General features: G+C 39.1%; 1 protein-coding gene across 1 annotated transcript in view; it reads left to right on the top strand.

Moving 5' to 3' along the window:
- Nucleotides 1-228: 228 nt before the first annotated feature.
- Nucleotides 229-17,461, top strand: part of LOC131432085 (elongation of very long chain fatty acids protein 7-like) — a 64,885-nt gene continuing 47,652 nt past the window's right edge. Inside the window, exon 1 of the mRNA XM_058598153.1 lies at nucleotides 229-1,118. The gene's annotated coding sequence lies outside the window, so the exon portion shown is untranslated. The remainder of the gene's footprint in view (nucleotides 1,119-17,461) is intronic.

Here is a 17,461-nt window from a genome sequence, read left to right as displayed (position 1 = left end):
TCCAAAAGGAGCGTCTCCTTCTCCCAGACTGCCAGACTGCACCCATAAAACCGTTTCGCTCACTCTCGTTTTCCACGGTCGCTCTGTCTCTTATCTACAGCCAGACATGCTGTTGTTTCACCCTACATGACCAACACACGATGTGTCTGGCATATGGCATATGTTAATATTTACCGTTCATGATGTCTGCTCTCGGCAGCAGTTCATGTTGTGCTCTCGTAACCGTCGGTTGTGCAGTGCGGTGTTTATTTTCCGGTTAAGATTTTTGGTACGTTTTGTGTCCGGCAGCAGCAACAGCACTATTTCGCTCCATCCCAGTTGACGATGCAATGCTAAAATGCCCGAATGCATTGCATCTTTCACTGATTGAAGCAAACAAACAACGATAAAATTTCCATTAAATTTCGACATTCGCATTTCGTGCTTTTTTTTCTTGTGCCCGTGAAAGGACCTGCTAGTTAGCGCATACGTTCATTTAGTCCGTGAAAGGTCCTTTACTGGCCATCGCGCACAACGCGTACACATTCGCCGGGTGTTGGTTTTTTTCGGGAGCGCGAGCGGGACGTGATTTTCAGTGTTAATTCGTCGTTTGTAGTGGTGCGGTGCTTTCTGCAATTCAAAAAATAAAGAAAGAGAAAAAGACGTGCGTGTGTGCGCACTTTTCCCGTTTACTCACGCAAATTTTTCCTTCATTTCGGCAGTTTCGCTTGTTGAACGCGGCGGCGTGGTGTTAGATTCGTGGTTACCTTCGATTTCGGTCCGCTGCCGACAGCTGGCGCTTCGTGTTTTCGGCGAGTGAACAGTACTGTTTGTTGCTTGCTGGTGGCAATAAAAAAGTTTAAAAAATCTTTCTAGCGCATTTCGGTGTCAGCTTGTTTTTTTTTTTATTGTTTTTTCTTGTTATTCATTCGGCCGCCCATTGGTTTCTTTTCCTGGTTTCAAAAGAAGACACACACATGTGTGATAGTGAATCGTGATTTTTTTTCTTTCTTATTTTGCGGCTAATGTTTGACGTTTGAGTGTTCGTCGTCGGCTGATCGGGTCGTAATCGTCACACTTCGGATAAAAGCAGCACACGAATCCTTCGCATACTTTCGGAGCAAAGCAGCACTTGTCTGGTATGTATTTGTTTTCGAGTCGAAAAGATGATGATAAATATTGTTGCAACATTCTCGCTGGTGTAATGCTGTTTGGAGAAAAATGTGAACATCGCGACAGCGTGAAGTGTATTTTCTATTTATAATAAAGTTTCAATAGGCGGTAACCAATGATGGCCGAATGTTCGTCAGCTGGTTGGGTTTGTGTAGCGGGTTGGTTTGGGGTGCCAAGGGAACACTTGGATGTGCATGTATTGAGCCGGTTTTTCGCTTGCTTGATATCTTTGGCGAAACAGCTTCAAAATGGTCGTCTGTGTGCGTTGGTTAGAATTTTTGACAGCTATCTTGCCAGACAGTGATGTTGGGCGGAATGCCAACAATTTATATTTTCTCATGATCACCCATACTGGATTGAGATTCCGTTTCTTAAACCAGGGAAGGTGTCGAAGAAGTCGCGTTCTTTGCGACAATTTTTTTTTTTCAATAAAATTAATGTACAAAATCTCGTTTCTAAACCTTTTCCGTTTTGTCTTCGACTTGTCGGTGCATAACTGTTTAATCTGAACCACTATGCCACTTAGCAGCTCAATATAAACCACTAAACAAACGCGAAGCTAAAACGCTATACAAGTTGCCAGTTTGTATAAAATGCGTCAAAGCGTATTGTCTTTACAGACGTGTTTTTGTTGATTTTGAATTTGTCATAACACACGCACACATATGGACAAGATTTGTCGTTTTTACAACCCACTAAGCCTTCCTCCAAAATGTGTTTTATGTGGTGTTTTGACGTGTCGAAGAATAGGTAGAACGTAATCGTGAATATTTCGAGTTGTACTAAACACAACGTAATTCTTTCTCCACGCCATCGGAAATAGGATCAGCAATATATGATACAATTTTCAACAGTGCGAGATAACCATAATTCTCAAAAATTAAAAACTTTGGATCTGAATTTAGAACGTGGGTTCTGATTTACCTGAATTCTGAACCTAATTTCAAGTTCAGAATTTAGTTTCATAATTCAGCTCCAGAATAAAGGTTCAGAATTTAAACCAAAGACTGAAACTGAATCCTGATTCTGGTTTCTCTGGAACTGGTTTCTTGACTAATTTTTGAACAGAATTCAGCTCCATAATTGATGTTCGGATTCCGAATCCAGAGTTTTGATTGAGGAATTCAACTTCATATGATATGAGTTTCAGATTTGATTTCTCGAACTAAGTTTTAGTCCTGAGTTTCAAATTTGAGTTTTTGAACTGACTTCTGAACTAGAATTTAATACCGGAATTCAGTTTCAGAATTCATTTTTGCAATTCAATTTTAGAACTCAGAACTTGCATGCTGGAACTAGATTTTGGAACAGAATTCTGTTTTGGTATAAAAGTTCTGAATTGAGGTATAGAATTAAATTCGGAATCTGAATTCAATAAATTTGTTCAGTTCTAGTAATTCTAGATCTTAGTTCATGAATCGATTGAACTGGTTCCGAATTTAGCTCTTGAATTCCAGAATTTTGGCTCTGGTCTAAATAAACAAATGATGGTTAAAGTTTTCAACAGTTGTAAACATCTTGAATAAATTCTTCAAATCAATTTTCTCCAGAACCATTAAAAAAATCGCAATGCATTGTGCTAAGTTTTCTTCTGAAGAAGAAGTTAGAAGTCCCTAAAACGATTTTTTTTAAATTGGTCGATTTGCGAGCAGTTTGGTGGGTATTCTTTTGGAACGAAAGTAACATTTTTACTAATTGATTTCGCGTAATGGCAAGACGCTAGATCTGAACATATAACAGTTGGATCCTGGTGGTTTCAAAACATGGTCGAAGTCGTTTGTGTAAACATTCCTTAATGTAACAAATCATCCAATAAGTCGTGTGAATAACTAAAAGAAAAACACTTTTTAAAAAAAAAATTGAATGTTTCCGAAAATTTCCTTCAAGCGCAATACAATAACTGCAATGCTTCTCTAAATTCTCGATTCCGAGCCTGTAGAAGGATTTGCCTTTTGCCTAAAAATATGCCACATTCAGCAATTGCTTCTTCTTTTGAGTTGAATTTCTTACCGGTGAGCATTTTTCAGGGTCAGTGAAAGATCGGAACTATACGGTAAATGAGTAAGCAATTTGAAGTGTAATTCGTTCAATTTAACCATCGTTACCATTGACCATGGCGAATCAGTGCATTGTCTTGGTGAAACAGTGGTTCTTTCTTTGACATATGAGGTCGTACTTCCTTGATTTTTGCATTCCAACTATCTAACAACACTTTGTAGTATTCGCTATTTATTATTTTTCCTTTCCAAAGATAGTCGATGAAGAAACACTCCCGATATACTGAATCCATAACCTTCCCAGTTGACTGTTGTGCCTTTGAATACTTGGAACGTGGTTCACCGGTTGCTGTTCATTCTGATGATGATTGTTTTGATACCGGGTGAAGTGATGGATCCATGTTTCATCCATTGTCACATATCGGCGCAAAAAGTCTGATTTATTACTTGTAAACATGGCCAAACACTGCTCTGCATCATCAATATGGTGTTTTTTTGTCGACCGTTAGTAAACCCACATTCCAGTGTTCCAATGGTCAAATGTCCATGCATAATTGTAGACACCTTGCCTTCTGATATCTTTACGGCCTCGGCTTTCTCACACAATTTCAATTTACGATTAGATAACCAGGGATTCTTTGCTACTTCGCGCTAAGGGGCCCGCTAATGCACAATTTTTTGTATCCCCTCCACTATGTTTTAAGGAAAAATTATTGAAGAACAATGAAATTTTTCATTGTTCAAAAACAATGTTTTAGTACAAATTAATAGCTAAACTTTTATTTAGCTTTTATTGCTATAAAATAGTAACTTTTTTTTATGATACACGTAATACATTTTAAAGCAGCTTTCAAATTTTAATCAAATTTTGCTCATAAATCTTTGGCAATTATGAGTTTTACTGTTTGGGTCCATGGCAGACTGATGATTTTTAATTAACCATGAGTTCATATACCTCATACGGTGGAAGATGTTTAGTCTTGAAATCCAACGCGTCTTCATTAAATTCATCTGCGAAAATCCTCTCTCGTAACTGCTATGGTATGGTCTTATGGTCCCATAAGGAATTCCTGAATTTCATTCGGATCCGACATTCGGATCCGACATTCGTTTCCTGAATCTCACAAGGTGATGAGTGTTGAAAACTTTTCAAACAGTCAAATAACTTGAAGAGGTAGCGGAATTTTCAAATCTGATCTTGAATCTCATTCTTGAAATTTTGATTTTGTAGGTTGTAGGACGATGAATGTAGAACGTTCCAACCTCTCCATATGGTTAATGACGCAAATGGATTTGACAATGATAGCACCCAGGCCCGTACCCAGGATTTCATTTTGCGAGGCACTCGGGCCTCTCCTCTGGGTACGTGACTGATAGCGCCATCTGGTTTGCTCAGCTAGTTTGTAAACTGTTATTTGAAAGTTATTCGAGGCTTTTCTCATGTACGGCATGCTTGGTAATTACTTGATATTAAGTACTTTTCAACCCATACCGATTTCGTTCATCAAGTTCATTTTGTGTTAATAGGTTTTGATGCGGTTTTCATGTGCTTCGGTACAGAACAACTACCTAATTGTGGGGTATATTTATTAAATGGTTCAGTTTTATTCACTCAAGGGTAAATGCGGTTTACTCAGCTTAATATCTCGCAATGAAATCACGTTGTTGAGTGGTTTTGCTCTTTGTTTTCTGCCAGAAAATGAAAAACCACGAACAGATAAATCGATCTAAAACCCTGAAAAATAAAGAGTAATGTTTGTTCTGATGAGAATATGGTTTTGCGTCAAACCTTAACACAAATCCCAATCACTGGCCACACTGTTCTGGCTGTCATTATGCTGGTTCAGAATTTTTCTAACCTCTTCGCTGGTTGGGACTCAAACGTCAACCTTGTTTCCTATCTATCCTGCGGGGGAGCATCGTACGATTAGAGGCGTGCAAAACAGCTCATTTTGGTGAACAGCTCCGAACCGATCAGCTCACTAAAGTGAATCGATTCGATGTATCAGCTCATCAGCTCTTTTAGTTTGAACTTAAGGTTCATTTTGTGCGCCGTTTTTCTTATGCACTGGTTTTCTTTCAAATGCATGATCGAAATTGAATCATTGATTTGCAATGATGCAATGAATGCAATGCGAATTAGTTTATCTTTAATTGATGTCGACTAAATTGAATCTCTTAAAGAGCCGAAGATCCGATCAGCTCGTAGCGTGTTCTCTTCGTCATAATGCAGTGAACTGGGTAGCAAATGAGTGAGCTGATGAGCTGCGGTTCTTTTGAAAAGAGCTGTGAGCTGTCAGCTCACTTCAATGATTCGATTCACTGGAACAGCTCAGGAGCGAATTGCCCATCTCTACGTACGATAGCCAATCGAAACTCCCATACATGCTCCTCACGCTCACATCAGTCAACTCTCCCGTTACGAAGACGACGACATCGACGACACGATGAGGAGAAACACGTGCTTCGTTGCGCTCCGCGTATCTGGCGCAGTGCTTGTATTGGCGAAATTATGTCACTGTATGATATCCCATGGCACGCAGAGATATGTTCGACATACTGACTCATGACTTGTTTCTTGTGCAGTTTTTTTCTCTCGCTCTTCACTTTCGGTCCATAGTTGGTTGGGCTGGTGGAAAATCCAACCACATTCAGTCAGAAAATTTCGAAACACGGAAGTGAAAAGTCTGTATTTTTCTGGTTGTAAATTCTGTGATTGTGCTTCGACACTGCCAGCTTCTTCCTTGAGAAAGCAAGTAAGTTTTTTAATTAGACAAACGACCCCGATTTGGCGCTCAGGTTTGACCGCACCTATTCCTGGTGGTGGTTAAAAAGACGGCTCGACAAACATGAATGAATTCCTCCGCAGTTCCAGCGAAGTGACAGATCCATAAACAGCGAAAAAAAAACTGTGTTCTTAGAACTGTGAGCGAAAATATTATATTCATGGTCTTATGAATTTGCATTCATGCGGTTCATTTGTGGTTGTAAGCATCGATCTGGTGTGTCTCCAGTCGTCGTCGAGCGTCTTCAGCAAATGTTTCGGAAAGCGGAAGAGCACGCGAGCGGGTGTCACTAGCTGTCAGACCGGTGGCGAACGATTTACTCGACCCTGAAGTGTCAAAACATAGCAAGCAACCAGCCAGGAATGTTTTGTTCATCGGTTGCTAGGGGATGCGTTACGGATATTGTTGCATGAGTCTCCCGTCTGCTGATCGGCGGCGTGTGTCGCCCATTTACGAGCAACTCTGTTCTGACTGCTCGGCTGCTGCTGCTTGTAACTGGATGTCGGCCACTTGTTGCACCGAAAACTGACCATCGGATTGATGTTCTCAAGTGCTTTTTTTCTACAGCTATTTTGGCACAACCAAGAATTTTGAAGCGAAATTCACGAACGGAATGAAATTCAGAGTTGCATTAGATTTGGAAATTTCGATACTGAAGGAAAAGATTACATCATCAATGTGGTACGTGTAAATTGTTCGAACTGATATGAACGGGGTCGATATCAACTCTTAAGAAAAATGCAAAAAGAGCACGTCTTCAATTCACGTCGAAATGCCCGCCTACTGATGCTGAACGAAGAAATCATAAACATCTGCTTCAAGAAGAACAAAGAGTACTGGAAAAGAACAAGTCACTTCAACAACAACAAAAATACTGGTTACAAATTCATTTGACCTGATAACAGCAGTGAGTAATGCACTGGTGATTCAACGGTTCCCACGGGTAGCGAATTACGAACCAGTAACACATAATTTACTGCCGAATCAGCCGACAGGCTACAATCCTCGTTAAGCCGATTAATCTGCTCAAGTGTCGATAGGTTTTTTTTTTTGATATCACTTCATTGATAACGAAGTATACCGTCTTTGATAGAAAATAAAACGCTTGTTTTCGTTTGCCTTCCCACCAAAACATTCGGAACACTTAACCCCTCTTCATCCACGGTCAACCGTTCGGAACAATAGCGGCTCTAAAGACTCCGGTGGCGACCAGTACCGATACTTCTCCGTGCAATGGTTCAAGGACTACCAGCAGCTGATTCCGTCTGAGATCTCCAGCAGCAGCCGGTCGGACAGCATTCGTTTCGGCATCGCGGTGGCTGTGGTTCATCCTTGAGGAATGCTGGTACGATAATTAATAGCTTCAATAATCGATCGCCGGTTAAGCGTATTATACTCGAATAATTGACGAATGATGGTGCTGGATTTCTCCGGTGTTCTTGACGATCCGGAAGAATCATGCACTAAACACTTTTTTTTTGTAGAATCATTCTACAAGAAATAATTATCCTTCAACTATGTCTCAAAAAAAAAAGTGATGGCTTCTTGCTTGTTGTCCATCGTCGATTATTAATCAATCAAATTGCAACTCATCTATTTGCAATGATATGTTGTAAGTGTTGTTTAGAATGTACCCCTGCGTCATAGTATCCGATTAGAAGGGCTAAGAAAAAATATAAACCTTGGGCATCTGTCAACAACATTCTGGAGATTGAAATGTTCAAAGAGTGCATCCATTCCAGATGCAAGAATTGTGTCAGAAATTAATTGAAGCCAAGGGATGTCGAAGGCCGTTTCTTCATGTGCGAACTAAAGCTTGCTTCATTTAGAATTGGAACAAACTTTTGCTCATATTGTGGCGCTCCTGGTGGACGGATTTGGAAGCTCTTGGCGCCCACGTGTCGGGAATTTTGTCAGCTTCACGTATGATTTTTGACATTCCGCAAATCGACTGTACTTTGTAAACAATCAACATGGAAGCCGAAAGAAGGAAAAAAAATTGTGCACAGTTATTTGGAAAATCCATTGTGGTCTGCATCTAGGCTAGCTAAACAGCTGAAATTGCCCAGAAATACCGTATGGCGCGTTATCAAACGGTATAAGAAAACATTGACGACGATTCGGAAGCCGCAAGCCAATCGTCGGAGTGGAACTGTCGACCGGAAATTGCGTGGTAAGATTTTGAAGACGATTAAAAAAAATTTGGTCAGAAAATTCGGTGCTGCCCATAGTACCGTGAGGAGAACTCGACTCCGGGAAGGAATCAAGTCGTATCGACCTAGCAAACAGCCAAATCGGACAATGAAACAGAATAGTGTGGCCAAAATTCGTGCTCGGAAACTATATGACCAGGTGCTGACCAAGTTCAACGGGTGTCTTCTGATGGACGATGAAACCTGTGTCAAGGCTGACTTCGGTTAAATCCCAGGTCAAAAATTTTATTTGGCAACGGCTCGGGGGGATGTTCCAGCCAAATTTAAATTTGTTTTTGCCGAGAAATTTGCAAGAAAATTTATGATTTGGCCGGGCATTTGCAGCTGCGGCAAAAAAAACGAAAGTTTTCGTTACAAATAAGACAATGACATCGGAACTATACCAAAAAGAGTGTCTCCAAAAACGAATTTTGCCGTTCATTCGATCCCACGACCATCCTGTAATGTTTTGGCCAGATTTGGCAAGCTGTCATTACAGCAAAGCCGTTTAAGAATGGTATGCAGAGAAAGTGGTCCAGTTTGTTCCGAAAAACCTTAACCCACTCAACTGCCCCCAGTTCCGCCCTATTGAGAAATACTGGGCAATCATGAAGAGGAGACTCAAGGCAAAGGGAAACGTTGTCAAAGACATCAATCAGATGACGACCTGGTGGAATAAGATAGCTAAAACGATGGACGAAGAAGGTGTGCGCCGCCTACTGAGCCGTGTTACAGGAAAAATTCGAGAATTCCTTCAAAACCGTGACGAATAATTTTATCCGTATTTTTTCTTAAAAGTATGAAGAAAACGCTACATTTGTATAAAAAAAGATCTTGAATACAATAATAAATAACTGAAATACAGGCAATTGTCTTTGTTCCAATTCTATTTGAAGCAAGCTTTATTCCAACGGCGCCAAAAAAGCATACAATTGCTACTGACGATGAACAATGGATCCATTTAAAAAAAGTATCGGCGAATTGCCAGAAAGATGGGAAAAAGTGGCTAGTGACAATGTGGCAATGTTTCGACATTCCAAAACAACGGCAGGAACTCTTTTATACCTTTTTTAATTACTGCCAAAATATGATCCAGGCTTCGATGAAAATCTACTTGCATAATGATGGATGAGAAACTCTTCCACAACCGCCTTATAGCCCAGTTCTGACACTATCCGACTATCACAAATGTCGATCGTTTTCAATTGAATTTTAAAGATTTTAATAAAAAATTTCATACAGTTTTTTTTCTTAAATAAATTTTATGTTATTAAAATCAAACAGTTTCAACACCTGTAATTGTGTGAATTTTGAGATATTCAAATTCTTCATGAATTTGTTATTTGTGGTTCATACCCTGTTCTATGTTTCAAAAACAATTTGTGTGTAGCCTTTTTTTCGCACTTCCCAAGTGGTTTTGTGAAAATTTAACATATAATAAATTGAGTAATATGAAATTTTGTTCTGTCAGCAATGTCAGTCCGAAACTGAATTCTTGACCTTGATTTTGAAACTAATCCTAAATTCGACACCAGAATCTTGAAACTGGATTTTTAGTCTGTATTTTCAAGCTTGACCTTGATTTTGGGTCTGGACCTGAATTCCGGATCTAATTTCTGAAACAGAACTTTGGATCTGAGCTCTAAACCTAGATTCTGGACTGGAGTTCAGAACCTGAACCTCGATTCTGAAGCTAAAATTAAGATTTGAACTTGAATTCTGGATCTCGATTCCAATCCTATTTTCTGGATCTGGATTCTTAATTAGAATTCTTGATCTTAGTTCTAAATCTTCTAAATTTCGATTGTGATCCTAAATTCTGGAGCTGAATTCAAAACCCTAGATTTTAGATCTTGATTTTGAAACTGAGCCTGAATTCGACACCAGAATCTTGCACCTTAATTCTGGAACTCGATCTGGATTCTGGAACTGAATTTAGGTTATGGAACTTGATTCTTGGTCTGTATTCTTGACCTGGACTTGGATTTTGGAGTTGGACCTGAATTCTTAATCTCTATTTGAATCCTAGATTCTCAATTCTGATCTCTGGATCTGAGTTCTAAACTTGGGTTCTGGATCCGAGTTCAGGACTTTTGACCTGACATTGATTGTAATTCTAGATTCTAGATTAGAACCTGAACCTGGATCCAGACGATTTTGCACCGGTATTTCGGATATGAATTCCTAAATTAGAATCTGGACACGAACTCTAAATTTTGGATCTTGACTTGGAATCTAAACCTGAACTCTAGGATCTGAGTTCTGGAACTAGATTCTTCCATCTGTATTCTAGACCTGGATCTTGATTTTTGGTCTTGGCCTGAATTCTGGATCTCGATTTCAATTCTAGATTCCGGGTCTCAACTCCTGGATCTGAGCTCTAAACCTGGATTCTGTACTCGAGTTCGGGACCTGGATCTCGATTCTGGAGCTAAATTTAAGACTTGAACTTGGATTTCGGACTGAAATTTCGGAGCTTAACAAAAATTTGGACCTAAATACGAACGTAGATTTTGGACCTAAATACGAATTCAGAATTTTGATTTTGAAACTAAACCTGAATTCGACACCAGAATCTTGGATCTGGATTCTGAAACTGAATTTAAGTCCTGGATTCTGGAACTAAATTTTTCATCTGTATTCTAGATATGCACGTTTTGGATCTGAACCTGAATTCTGGATATCGATTCCCAAGTAGCAATTAAAACTTGTTAAATTTGGTATGTTTCACAATTGCCTCAGATGGGTTATTTTTGTTAGATATGTTAGACAGTTGATTCAACACGTTTTTGTAAGGGATGTAAAATTCACTCATATTACTTCTTGTGAAACCAACTCAAAAACCTGAATGGATAAAGTTCCACAACCGGTTTTTCAACTGACTGTACGACAAGATCATTTGAGCAGTTTCAATTCCGGTTTCCATTTAGCAAATATTACTGTTGTGAAACATATGAAACAAGAAACTTGTTGCACATCATACAAGAAAAGTGCGCTTTTCCAATCGCATAATCGTTGCGAGAAGAGTTAATAAATTCAGTACTAGAACAATGTTTGCTACTTGGGTTTCAATCCAAGATTCTGGATCTGATTTCTGAGCCAGAATTCTGAGTTCGATGTTCCAATCTTGTATTCTAGAACCGAGTCCGGAACCTGGATTTTGTACCTGAACTTTAAATCTGATCTTAGGTTCTAAAACTTAATTCTGGATCTGGACCGGGGTTTCGAACATGAGTTCTGAATCTAGTTTATGTGCCTGGATCGAAGTTCTGGACTTGTTTTCTACATCAGAATTTCAGACTTGGATTCTGGAAGGAAATTCCTTGAATTCTGGATCTAGATTTCAATACAAAATTCCGGATCTAAATTCTGAACCAGAATTCTAGATTTGAGCTCTACACCTGAATTCTGGACCTCGATTTTGGTCCTAGATTCTAAAATTGAATTTAGATCCTGGTTTTGAAACGGAATTTCGAACCTGAATTCTGAGCCTAGATTCTTAGACTTGAATGCTGGATCTTGATCTTGAAACTAAACCTGAGTTCGACACCACAATCTTGGACCTGAACTTGATCTGGATTTTGTAACTAGATTCTTCATATGTATTCTAAACCCGGACCTTGATTTTGGATCTGAATTCTGAACCAGAATTGTGGACACGGAATCTGGATTTGGATCCAAATTCGGTACCTGGATTTTGGACCTCAATTATAATCCTAGGTTTTTGATCCGAATTATGAACCAGAATTCTAGATCTGAGCTCTGAACCAGGATTCTGGACTCAAGTTAGGGACGTGGATTTTGGACTTGAATCTCGATTCTGATCCTAGATTCTAAAACTAAATTCTAGACCTGAACACTGAACCTAGTTTCTGTGTCTGGATCTGAATACTGGACATGGGCCTGGTTTCTGGATCTGAATTCTAATTTAAATTCCGCTTTCGTGGTCACCAACAAATTTTCGTCCGAGCACGAAAAAGCCAACACGCGTCATGAGTTTTTTTTCTTTTTAATACTCACTGATATTCTTATCATGTATTGATAAACATATATCTAATAGCATCGGTATGTGGGTAGCATTATAATAGTCCGATATGTGCCCTCATACACCTCCTTATTATAAATATTATCGAATAGTTAAAAGACGGGTGGGTAATACCAGTGGCATAACTGGATAGTGTGAATACTAATAAAACTCACACTTCACATTTTCGAATATCGATAGTCGCTCTAATTAGTTGATTGACTGTGTACTACAATTTATTCAAATCAAACATAACTTAAAACACATTTGAATAAGGTGGGGCGAAAGGCAGTAAACATTGCTCGATCGCAGAGCTGCACACGTAGTATTATAATATCAAATTGTTCAACACTGGAGCTGAACCGCAGAAATCAAAATTAATAACGATATACTGAAGCTCATAACGATGAATCCAAAATATAGGTCTTGTTTGCACTTGAAATGCTGAGGTCTTCAATTTGAGTGCCCTGAAAACAGCCTAACTGTCGGAATCTGTTATCAATTCGTTTATCACAGATTCTCTGTTGAAGTGCCCCTCATAGAATCAAGTCTACTTGTAACACAGTACTGTATTCACCAAGCGAATGTGATTGCACTGGTCACATTTCGCGACAGTAGACACCAGCACCGGTATCGCCATCTCACAGAGAACCATCCGTATAACAAACTATGTGTTCATCAAGTTTTCTTTACCAAACACAACGCCTCTTAGTAAATTGAAATATACTCACGTCCAAAGTAAGTCGACAGACACGTAAGCAGAGACACTTACACGCACTCCACAGGCCAGAAGATTACATAATTGAAATTGTCCAGTAATCAAGATTAATCAAGATTAAGCATATGAAATGGAATGTTTTAAGGGTTTTATCCAGATCATCTTTTTTATCAGAGTTTAGGATAGGTATATTTGATAATGGAAAGAATTCTTCAACATCCCTTTTCGTTATTCATATTCGGATATGAGCTAACACTTCAAAATGGAACTCACATTGATTTGTAAAAGAATTCATTCCGAGTCGGAGTACCGGTTCTAGAGTTACGTTTATTGAAGAACTCAAATCGATTCGTCAGAGACGACGAGTTCAGATTTTGGAAAACTTCAATTGATATGAAAGGTATAATGCTACCAAAAGCCTGCTATTAATTTCTATTCGGATCTGAGCTCCGATTACAGAGTTTCGGTTTGATGGCGATATTACTCATGATGGCAAAAAAAGAAATGAATCTCTGAAACTGTTTACCAGGTGGATTTGTTTAATTATCCTCAAATATTGAAGGTAGTTCTGATATATCTGTCACAATGCTTCTCAGAGATTACTGAACCAATTTTAAGGAAGTCAGTTTCGATTGAAAGATGTAAATTTCATAATAGTTCAACTGGAATTGAATTCTTGATTCGTTTGTTTAGCTCGTTAGAAACAATCAAATATAAAACAACTTCAAAACACCAATTCCTACAAGGAACTGAATCTGGATTTTTCAAAAGTAGATGTAAATTGCTAGATGGGACTAATTCAGATTCAGGCTGTAATAAAAATTCACCAATCAAATCAACTCCTCGAAAAATCCATCGTATAAAATTGGGCAGTTAAAATATAACTTTCAATGAGGCAAAACCGCACAGCGATGATTCCTCGTTTTGTGGAAAACCCATTTTACGACCAGCGAGAAACCAAAAGCAAAAATGGAAACTCAAGCATGACTGGCGAGTTCGGTGCGAGGCAAAATGTTTCGTGACATTGACCGTCGGTTGCATCAGGCAGGCAATGGTAAACCGAGGGTCCCCTGAGATCAGTGCGACCGCACGTACGGACAGACAAACAGACCGACTAATCGAATCCAAATGTGCCACCCGCTCTCGGCCGGGTGACGACGATGGCCCTGGTAAGAATGTTGATCCGCACGCCAACGACACCGAAACAAGTGCGTAGTTCTATCCGGACTCGCGAAAGGGATTCCGAAAATCCTGTTTCCCCGCGCAGACCGGTCGAACTTCAAATCGTCAGCCGCCGCCGTCGTCGTCATCGTAGACACCACCGTCGGAAACCTGTTTCATCTATAATAGACAGTTCGAAGTCGGAATTCGACAGGTTCACTGAATGGTAATAAACTTTCCGACCCCAGGTCGGTAGACGAAATTTGATGGCGAAGGCAGGTGGCGGACAGGTAGAATTCGATGTACGAATCTAGCGGATTCGGAAGTGCGAAGAATGACATTGAGCTCAGCTTTCGATCGAAAGAGTTCAGTGTTAAGGCCAATTCAATGAACGAGTTTTGGTTTCATCGTTGTAGCTGGGCTTGTTTCGGTTTGTGGTGAAGAGATTATCTTTGATTTTTTATTTATTTACTGAGATGCCTCACAGTAATCCAATTCTCACGAGTCTAACATTAGACTCTGTTATTCAACCAGAAAGCAATAACAAGGAATTTTTTTTTAAGATTTTCCATTCGTTATTTTCAAATCACAAAACCTCAACATGCGACCGAGCGTTGTCATGATGGAAAATTACGTGCTCATGTCGAAGTTGACGTTTTTGAAGTTTTTTCGACCATGTTCGCTTCAAACGAATTGAGTACGATACAGTAGTTTCGCATTCTTGGAAATTCAACAATTCGGAACGTATGCAGTTCTGCAACCCAATACATCTTTTCCTTGTTTAATTTTGTGTAGGTACAGGTGCACCTTTATAGCCAAGAAACCGAAGAAGCGACATCTTGCACAATTGACACTATTAATCAACTAACTAGAACTATTTTCAATGTTCAGTACTTTGAAGAAAGCGTGTCAGTTTCATTCGTATTCACGACATCCAATTATATCTCTGATATTAATCACCCGTCTTTTTATGTCAGGCAATTTATTTTTGCGTTTGAAGAAAAATTTGTTTCAACAAATTTCTTGTGATCTTCTGTCGCTTAAGCAATATATTTTGTACTATAAGTTTTCTGGAGCTAATTTTTCACGGAAATTGCCATTAATTTGCTTGAAAGAAAGATGCGAAGGAGATAGAAATGTACAAAACACAGTTTGTTCTGCAAGAATGGTAGGAGGTTTTTGATAGTAGATTTGAAAATATCCCAATTTGTTTTCTTTAATTTACATGAATTCTAGCAGTAATATCGTCCTAAATGCTCGAATCATCTGCTTAGCGCAAATCGGTTCAAGGGACGCCTAAATTTGGTGCGGATGCATAAAGAATAGCGATTGATTCAGAGCGCATTCCTCGGATGAAGCCTGTTTTTAGCATGGGTTCGAGTGAAACGTGTCTGGTTAGGAAACAGTACCGATTCCGGTAATAACGTTTTGGAATGCTACTCAGAGCGGGATTCGATGGCTTGGAAATATTCAAGCAAAATTCAAATGCAGTGAAAATGCTCGAAGTTTTCAAACAGTCGGCCGAGAAGCTGTTTGGACTTCTTCAAAAATTCTTCGAAAGAAAGCATCGAATATGCGATCTGTTGCACTTGCAAGAAGGAATGGTCACCTCAATTGGGATCGGAGTTGTCTCTGGATATAGATGTATTCTTTTGGAAATATTGACATGAGGTCAGCTGATTGTCGTAGATGATCAGCTACTTCCATGAGTACATTGAATTCTGACTGAAAGTCACATAAGAAGGAATTGGTTTCTCTGGTGCGCATGCACAATCCTCGGTAATGACTGAAGGATGCTCATTAGGGTGCCATCTCTAATCGTAAAGCGGTAGTGCTCAAAAGTTTAAGCACTTCTAAAAAAGCCCATTTGCTAAATTTGAGCTTAATACGGTATGGGTAAGTGGTTTCGGCCGGCGATCAAAGTTTGAAAATTCGTCGATCTTGAAAAATTTCCGTAATCGATTTCGACGTCGTGATTTGGTGTCATAAATTTTTTAATCGACTTGGAAAGAGACTTCAATTTCGGAATTTTTGGTGATTTCTCAAGATTGAACATTTCCAAACGTTGGCCGCCGGACGGCATAACTTACTCATGTCAGATTTAACTCCAATTTGACATAGGAACTTTTTTGAGGTGGAGGTTGAGGTTAAGGATGACTCCTTTCTATTGGCACCCTAATAATCAGACACACGCATGAAATGGTGGAATGATCTTTCCTGTTGTATTCAACGTTTTCATGTTCAACAAGTTGTTATTGTCAGCTAAACTCGGTGGTGCAAAAATCGGGGTATAAATCTGCTCTTTCAGCGGAGTAGGCTACATTATCTGAATCTCATGCATCGTGGATGCAGTGAATTATGCGGGACTATAGTTGTGATCCAAAATTAAGGATGGAATACAAAACTCTAACGGAAACTTATTCTCGACCAAATTTTGCGCTGCTATTATTTCGAACAGCACTGTAGATGTTCACTCGCAAGCTTTACCGTAGTGAGCAGCTTGACACTATCTGGCCAATTCATTTTTGTAAGAGATCAGCGATTTACATGGCAACCTCGAAGACCAACTAAGAAGGAATAGGGTGACTCCAAGCGTACGTGCAACACACGTACGCTATTCTGTACGACTGGAAAAAAATTTTCAACACACTTTTCTTTCGACGGGTAAAATCTCAGCGCATTGCGTCTTGAATTTTCGAACACACTCATAGTCAGCGGAGAAAGATCGCAATACACCGAACAATTCACTCACATATCACTTCACTTGATTTTCCTATTTCCAGTACCAAGCACAAAATGAAGCGATCAATGCAGTGAACAATATTTTTAAACTCATCAAGGTGATTGTTTCATTCTCTTAGTGACTTCTATAATAAATGCCAACACTCACTTTACTTGGTTTTTACCGTGAAGTATTACCGGTAATAAGGTCCTCAGTGGTGTATCTAAGGGGGGATTGGCGAACTGGTTTTTTTCCAAGTTTTTCATGTTTTGTCTTAGAAATACATGAAACGTTTAGATCTGGTGTTATACCGATTTTTTTTAAGTCAACTCTCTAATACTTAGAAACTTTTCGTTTATTTAAAAAAATTAGATTACACCGATCTTGACGTTTCATGCCTTTATAAGACATTTGGCATCAAAATAAAATTTCGGTTTCGGAAATCATAAAATTTTTTAAGTCCTTAAGTCGATATTTTTCCAAAAAAATGTTTCATGTTATGTTGTTGGAATTTCTAAGACATTTGACATCAATTTTTTTTTTAATTTAGTTTTGCGGTTTTTTACGCGGATTTCTAAAGTTACGTGGTTTTTTACGCGAATTTACGAAGTTACGCGTTTTCTACATGTTTTTTCACGCGGTACGTCCATCTCGCGTGAAAAGAGACCTCAATGTATTAGAGATGGGCAAAACAGTTCTATTGAAATAA

The sequence above is a fragment of the Malaya genurostris genome, chromosome 1, assembly GCF_030247185.1.
Source record: "Malaya genurostris strain Urasoe2022 chromosome 1, Malgen_1.1, whole genome shotgun sequence".
In the NCBI taxonomy this organism is placed as follows: Eukaryota; Metazoa; Arthropoda; class Insecta; order Diptera; family Culicidae; genus Malaya; species Malaya genurostris.
This window is presented reverse-complemented; position numbering and strand designations above follow the sequence as displayed.